Here is a 7,905-nt window from a genome sequence, read left to right as displayed (position 1 = left end):
CAGTCCACACTGGTGGTTAGGTGATATCTCAGCCCAGCCCACACTGTTGGCTCGATGAAAACCTGCTCCAGAGCGCTCAGGACCTCAGACAGATTTCTAAAAATCTGTTTTTGCTTTGCCATTATGGGGTATTGTGTGTAGATTGATGAGTGGGGAAAAACTATTTAATCAATTTTAGAATAAGGCTGTAGCGTAACAAAATGTGGAAAAAGTCAAGGGGTCTGAATACTTTCCGAATGCACTGTAGTTCCTATGAGTTATGACAGGTATCTGGGACCACCAGAGAGGGTTCCTATGAGTTATGACAGGTATCTGGGACCACCAGAGAGGGTTCCTATGAGTTATGACAGGTATCTGGGACCACCAGAGAGGGTTCCTATGAGTTATGACAGGTATCTGGGACCACTAGAGTTCCTATGAGTTATGACGGGTATCTGGGACCACCAGAGAGGGTTCCTATGAGTTATGACAGGTATCTGGGACCACCAGAGAGAGTTCCTATGAGTTATGACAGGTATCTGGGACCACCAGAGAGGGTTCCTATGAGTTATGACAGGTATCTGGGACCACCAGAGAGAGTTCCTATGAGTTATGACAGGTATCTGGGACCACCAGAGAGAGTTCCTATGAGTTATGACAGGTATCTGGGACCACCAGAGAGGGTTCCTATGAGTTATGACAGGTATCTGGGACCACCAGAGAGGGTTCCTATGAGTTATGACAGGTATCTGGGACCACCAGAGAGGGTTCCTATGAGTTATGACAGGTATCTGGGACCACCAGAGAGAGTTCCTATGAGTTATGACAGGTATCAGGGACCACCAGAGAGGGTTCCTATGAGTTATGACAGGTATCTGGGACCACCAGAGAGGGTTCCTATGAGTTATGACAGGTATCTGGGACCACCAGAGAGGGTTCCTATGAGTTATGACAGGTATCTGGGACCACCAGAGAGAGTTCCTATGAGTTATGACAGGTATCTGGGACCACCAGAGAGGGTTCCTATGAGTTATGACAGGTATCTGGGACCACCAGAGAGAGTTCCTATGAGTTATGACAGGTATCTGGGACCACCAGAGAGAGTTCCTATGAGTTATGACAGGTATCTGGGACCACCAGAGAGGGTTCCTATGAGTTATGACAGGTATCTGGGACCACCAGAGAGGGTTCCTATGAGTTATGACAGGTATCGGGGACCACCAGAGTTCCTATGAGTTATGACAGGTATCTGGGACCACCAGAGAGGGTTCCTATGAGTTATGACAGGTATCTGGGACCACCAGAGTTCCTATGAGTTATGACAGGTATCTGGGACCACCAGAGAGTTCCTATGAGTTATGACAGGTATCTGGGACCACCAGAGTTCCTATGAGTTATGACAGGTGTCTGGGACCACCAGAGAGGGTTCCTATGAGTTATGACAGGTATCTGGGACCACCAGAGAGGGTTCCTATGAGTTATGACAGGTATCTGGGACCACCAGAGAGAGTTCCTATGAGTTATGACAGGTATCTGGGACCACCAGAGTTCCTATGAGTTATGACAGGTATCTGGGACCACCAGAGAGAGTTCCTATGAGTTATGACAGGTATCTGGGACCACCAGAGAGGGTTCCTATGAGTTATGACAGGTATCTGGGACCACCAGAGAGAGTTCCTATGAGTTATGACAGGTATCTGGGACCACCAGAGAGTTCCTATTAGTTAGGACAGGTATCTGGGACCACCAGAGGGTTCCTATGAGTTATGACAGGTATCAGGGACCACCGGAGAGAGTATGAAGGAAAGAGGGTCAAGCACTGATTGATGGCTCAGTGTAACGGCTGATGTGGCCTACTATTAGTCAAGCTTTAGCCTCATAATCAATAATGTAAGTGGGGTGCTGCGCCACCTTGTGGACTGGCTGCTCCAATATGTACCAAAAAATAAGACAAATGTTTATTTTATTATTTTTTACTTTATTGGTATTTTAAGGCCATTTTTTGCTCCACTCCCCACCGGGCCTCCCCCCGCTGGACTCAGCAGCACCACTCTAGATTACAGGACCTCCCCACCGGGCCTCCCCACCGGGCCTCCCCACCGGGCCTCCCCCCGCTGAACTCTGCAGCACCACTCTAGATTATAGGACCTCCCCACCGGGCCTCCCCCCGCTGGACTCAGCAGCACCACTCTAGATTACAGGACCTCCCCACCGGGCCTCCCCACCGGGCCTCCCCCCGCTGGACTCAGCAGCACCACTCTAGATTACAGGACCTCCCCACTGGGCCTCCCCCCACTCCCCCACCGGGCCTCCCCGCTGGACTCAGCAGCACCACTCTAGATTACAGGACCTCCCCACCGGGCCTCCCCACCGGGCCTCCCCACCGGGCCTCCCCCCGCTGGACTCAGCAGCACCACTCTAGATTATAGGACCTCCCCACCGGGCCTCCCCCCGCTGAACTCTGCAGCACCACCTTGTAAAAAAAAAATATATATAATCCTGGGGAGAACCCTGAATTAGGTAAACTTATTCCATAATCAACCATGACTAGGTGTGTGTCTTCACAGCCTTGCTGTTGGCTCATTGCTGTGTTTTAGTCCAGGAATGTCTGTCTGTAACCCCAATCCTAACTCCGCTGTTCCCTGATCTTCTGTTTCAGATCTAACTCCGCTGTTCCCTGATCTTCTGTTTCAGATCTGTGTACGATGACCAGCCCAATGCCCACAAGAGGTTTATGGAGAAGCTTGAGGTCAGGATCCGAAACCATGACAGAGAGATTGAGAAGATGTGTAACTTCCACCACCAGGGGTTTGTGGATGCCATCACTGAGCTGCTCAAAGTCCGCGCTGACGCAGAGAAACTGATGGTGAGAAAGAAGGAGACCCAGAGCTAAAGAAATGGAAACTATCTCACTAAACATACATTTTACATTTCAATCATTTAGCTGTTATCCAGCATTCATCTTCTAGCTAGGTGAGACAACCAGATATCACAGGCACGGTCAGTACATGGTTGATATGATTCTGAGCAGTTCATCACAACACATCAAACAGGATCCAGGTCTGCTCAGAAGTTATTACTGTGTTGAGGTTAGAGTCCAATCTAGTCTACCTCTTTGTTCAACCAGGGATCGCAGTGGATCAATCTAGTCTACCTCTTTGTTCAACCAGGGATCGCAGTGGATCAATCTAGTCTACCTCTTTGTTCAACCAGGGATCGCAGTGGATCAATCTAGTCTACCTCTTTGTTCAACCAGGGATCGCAGTGGATCAATCTAGTCTACCTCTTTGTTCAACCAGGGATCGCAGTGGATCAATCTAGTCTACCTCTTTGTTCAACCAGGGATCGCAGTGGATCAATCTAGTCTACCTCTTTGTTCAACCAGGGATCGCAGTGGATCAATCTAGTCTACCTCTTTGTTCAACCAGGGATCGCAGTGGATCAATCTAGTCTACCTCTTTGTTCAACCAGGGATCGCAGTGGATCAATCTAGTCTACCTCTTTGTTCAACCAGGGATAGCAGTGGATCAATCTAGTCTACCTCTTTGTTCAACCAGGGATAGCAGTGGATCAATCTAGTCTACCTCTTTGTTCAACCAGGGATAGCAGTGGATCAATCTAGTCTACCTCTTTGTTCAACCAGGGATAGCAGTGGATCAATCTAGTCTACCTCTTTGTTCAACCAGGGATAGCAGTGGATCAATCTAGTCTACCTCTTTGTTCAACCAGGGATAGCAGTGGATCAATCTAGTCTACCTCTTTGTTCAACCAGGGATAGCAGTGGATCAATCTAGTCTACCTCTTTGTTCAACCAGGGATAGCAGTGGATCAATCTAGTCTACCTCTTTGTTCAACCAGGGATCGCAGTGGATCAATCTAGTCTACCTCTTTGTTCAACCAGGGATAGCAGTGGATCAATCTAGTCTACCTCTTTGTTCAACCAGGGATAGCAGTGGATCAATCTAGTCTACCTCTTTGTTCAACCAGGGATAGCAGTGGATCAATCTAGTCTACCTCTTTGTTCAACCAGGGATAGCAGTGCATCATTTCCCACTTAATGTCTATGCAAAGATGTAATGTTCTCTGGTCATTCGATTCCCACGGGGGGCCAGTATAAAAAATAAAAATAAAGATGTATTCACTAACTGTAAGTCGCTCTGGATAAGAGCGTCTGCTAAATGACGTAAATGTAATGTACGCCCAGTCCCCCCCCAGGCCCTGTCCCCTTCTCACACTCAGTGTGCAAAACATTAAGGACACCAGAGCTGTGTTCGAATACCCATACTAACATACTGTATACTACATACTTAATGAGTATATACTATTAGTTAATGTTAGTATACTGTAAACGAACAGTATCCTTTCAGTTGGTGTACTAGCACTTCCCCTGTCTACCGGAAGTTAATGCTGTTGCTATGCAACCTCTTGCTAGCTTGTTAGCATAACAAATTACTAGCTACACATCTTACGACTTCATTATCAATGTCCATTGAGAACGCACAACGACTATACCACTTCGCTAAGCTAAGAATGATGTGAATAATCAAGTCAATAAACGTTGGGCCGTTTAGTTAGATAGCATATAGTATATATATATACTATATATATATATACTGGCAAGTTCGATGTATTAGGAGCCAACTAACGTTAGGTAGCTAGCTAACATACCGGTACATACAATAATAATAATATAATAATAAGCCGTTTAGCAGACGCTTTTATCCAAAGCGACTTAGTCATGTGTGCATACATTTTTACGGATGGGTGGTCCCGAGGATCGAACCCACTACCCTGACGTTACAAACGCCATGCTCTACCAACTGAGCTACAGAGGACCACAAGTAACTGCTATAATGATATGCGGTTCGTAGGCTAGTGTAGCTAACAAATTGTCAACATAACTTATTTGAAAAGTCATTACATTTTTCAACATCAATCAATCAATCAAATGTATTTATAAAGCCCTTTTTAGCAGTGCTATACAGAAACCCAGTCTAAAACCCCAAACGGCAAGCAATGCAGATGTAGAAGCACGGTGGCTTGGAAAAACTCCCTTTGTCATTATCAGTTAAAGCAATTAATTCATATTTATTTACTTTTTGGACTACATTTAAATTCGCTCTCGTCGGACTTCGGCTGCATATTTTCCGCCATTTTCGTCAAATCTGAAAACGTTGTGAAGCCACGCCCATTTTCTGAAGAATTGCATTATGGGCCTTAAAAGCACGGAAATAGTGTCCACTGCTTGGATACTTTGAATTTTGGCGAATGTAGTACGACATCCGGGAACTTTTGGCATTCTAACTATATCCATACTATGACCAATAAGCATACTACACACTCAATTTACGTCACAAATAGTACGGTTAGTGCTGTGCTCTTTCCATGACACAAGACTGACCAGGTGAATCCAGGTGAAGCTATGATCCCTTATTGATGTCTCTTGTTAAATCCACTTCAATCAGTATAGATAAAGGGAGGAGACAGGTTAAAGAAGGGTTTTTTAACCCTTGAGACAACTGAAACATGGATTGTGTATGTGTGCCATTCAGAGGGTGAATGGGCAAGACAAAAGATTTAAGTGCCTTTGAACAGGGTATGGTAGTAGGTGCCAGGCGCACCGGTTTGTGTGAAGAACTGCAACGCTGCTGGGTTTTTCACGCTCAACAGTTTCCTTTGTGTATCAAGAATGGTCCACCACCCAAAGGACATCCAGCCAACTTGACACAACTGTGGGAAGCATTGGGAGTCAACATGGGCCAGCATCCCCGTGGAACCCTTTCGACACCTTGTAGAGTCCGTGCCCCGGCGAATTGAGGCTGTTCTGAGGGCAAAAGGGGGTGCAACTCAATATTAGGAAGGTGTTCTTAATGTTTAGTATACTCAGTGTAGGTTGTTTTTTACAGCGTCAAACAGCTGAAAATACAATGTTTTTGGTTATGGAAAATATATTTGACAGCGTTTTAGATGGTACAATGATTTTCTCTACCAGGGTTCCCCAACTGGCGGCTGGTGGTTTTATTTGGCCGCCCAAGTTTTCTGAGCAAAAAATTATAATACAAAATATTTATTTTTTATTTTCATTGTTGGACATGACTGACTGTAAAAACAACAGGAAATCAGTTCCAAGTGATTTACATTTTGGAAATCTGTTCCCCAGTATTCCCACACATAATAGAGAGACACGTGATCGTATACAAATGTATGCAAGGTTTTAAATTATTATGTTTTAGTCAAACATATCTGTTTGGGCTTCTTGTGGTCAATTTGCAGTCTACAAATTATTTGTAGTTATGTTCCGGCCCCCCGACCATCCGCTCAAGAAAAAACGGCCCGCGACTGAATCTAGTTGATGATCTAGTATGATACTATACCTGCTTGTTTTGTCACATAAACTGAAATTAGGCCGACTATTCAAGTTTTAGCAACCAGGAAATGGCGGAGCGATTTCTGCATAGTGCACCGTTAACATTAGAGTTCGCGCACCAGCTGTTGTTAACAAGGAGACACACACCTCCCCCTTAACCTTACCCTAAGCTGCCGTTCGGTGGCGATGCAGAGAAAAACCAGCTGTTGTTAACAAGGAGACACACACCTCCCCCTTAACCTTACCCTAAGCTGCCGTTCGGTGACGATGCAGAGAAAAACCAGCTGTTGTTAACAAGGAGACACACCCCTCCCCCTTAACCTTACCCTAAGCTGCCGTTCGGTGACGATGCAGAGAAAAACCAGCTGTTGTTAACAAGGAGACACACCCCTCCCCTTTAACCTTACCCTAAGCTGCCGTTCGGTGGCGATGCAGAGAAAAACCAGCTGTTGTTAACAAGGAGACACACCTCCCCCTTAACTTTACCCTAAGCTGCCGTTCGGTGACGATGCAGAGAAAAACCAGCTGTTGTTAACAGGGAGACACACACCTCCCCCTTAACCTTACCCTAAGCTGCCGTTCGGTGACGATGCAGAGAAAAACCAGCTGTTGTTAACAAGGAGACACACCTCCCCCTTAACCTTACCCTAAGCTGCCTTTCGTTGACGATGCAGAGAAAAAACCAGCTGTTGTTAACAAGGAGACACACCTCCCCCTTAACCTTACCCTAAGCTGCCGTTCGGTGACGATGCAGAGAAAAACCAGCTGTTGTTAACAAGGAGACACACACCTCCCCCTTAACCTTACCCTAAGCTGCCGTTCGGTGGCGATGCAGAGAGAAACCAGCTGTTGTTAACAAGGAGACACACCTCCCCCTTAACCTTACCCTAAGCTGCCGTTCGGTGACGATGCAGAGAAAAACCAGCTGTTGTTAACAAGGAGACACACCTCCCCCTTAACCTTACCCTAAGCTGCCTTTCGTTGACGATGCAGAGAAAAACCAGCTGTTGTTAACAAGGAGACACACCTCCCCCTTAACCTTACCCTAAGCTGCCGTTCGGTGACGATGCAGAGAAAAACCAGCTGTTGTTAACAAGGAGACACACACCTCCCCCTTAACCTTACCCTAAGCTGCCGTTCGGTGGCGATGCAGAGAGAAACCAGCTGTTGTTAACAAGGAGACACACCTCCCCCTTAACCTTACCCTAAGCTGCCGTTCGGTGACGATGCAGAGAAAAACCAGCTGTTGTTAACAAGGAGACACACCTCCCCCTTAACCTTACCCTAAGCTGCCGTTCGGTGACGATGCAGAGAAAAACCAGCTGTTGTTAACAAGGAGACACACCTCCCCCTTAACCTTACCCTAAGCTGCCGTTCGGTGACGATGCAGAGAAAAAACCAGCTGTTGTTAACAAGGAGACACACCTCCCCCTTAACCTTACCCTAAGCTGCCGTTCGGTGGCGATGCAGAGAAAAACCAGCTGTTGTTAACAAGGAGACACACCCCTCCCCCTTAACCTTACCCTAAGCTGCCGTTCGGTGACGATGCAGAGAAAAAA

The 7,905-nt window shown here is 46.4% G+C and overlaps 1 pseudogene; it reads left to right on the top strand.

The window, feature by feature from the left end:
• Nucleotides 1-416: 416 nt before the first annotated feature.
• LOC123486922 overlaps nt 417-7,905 on the top strand; it is a 115,911-nt pseudogene continuing 108,422 nt past the window's right edge.

The sequence above is a fragment of the Coregonus clupeaformis genome, unplaced genomic scaffold, assembly GCF_020615455.1.
Source record: "Coregonus clupeaformis isolate EN_2021a unplaced genomic scaffold, ASM2061545v1 scaf1353, whole genome shotgun sequence".
In the NCBI taxonomy this organism is placed as follows: domain Eukaryota; kingdom Metazoa; phylum Chordata; class Actinopteri; order Salmoniformes; family Salmonidae; genus Coregonus; species Coregonus clupeaformis.
This window is presented reverse-complemented; position numbering and strand designations above follow the sequence as displayed.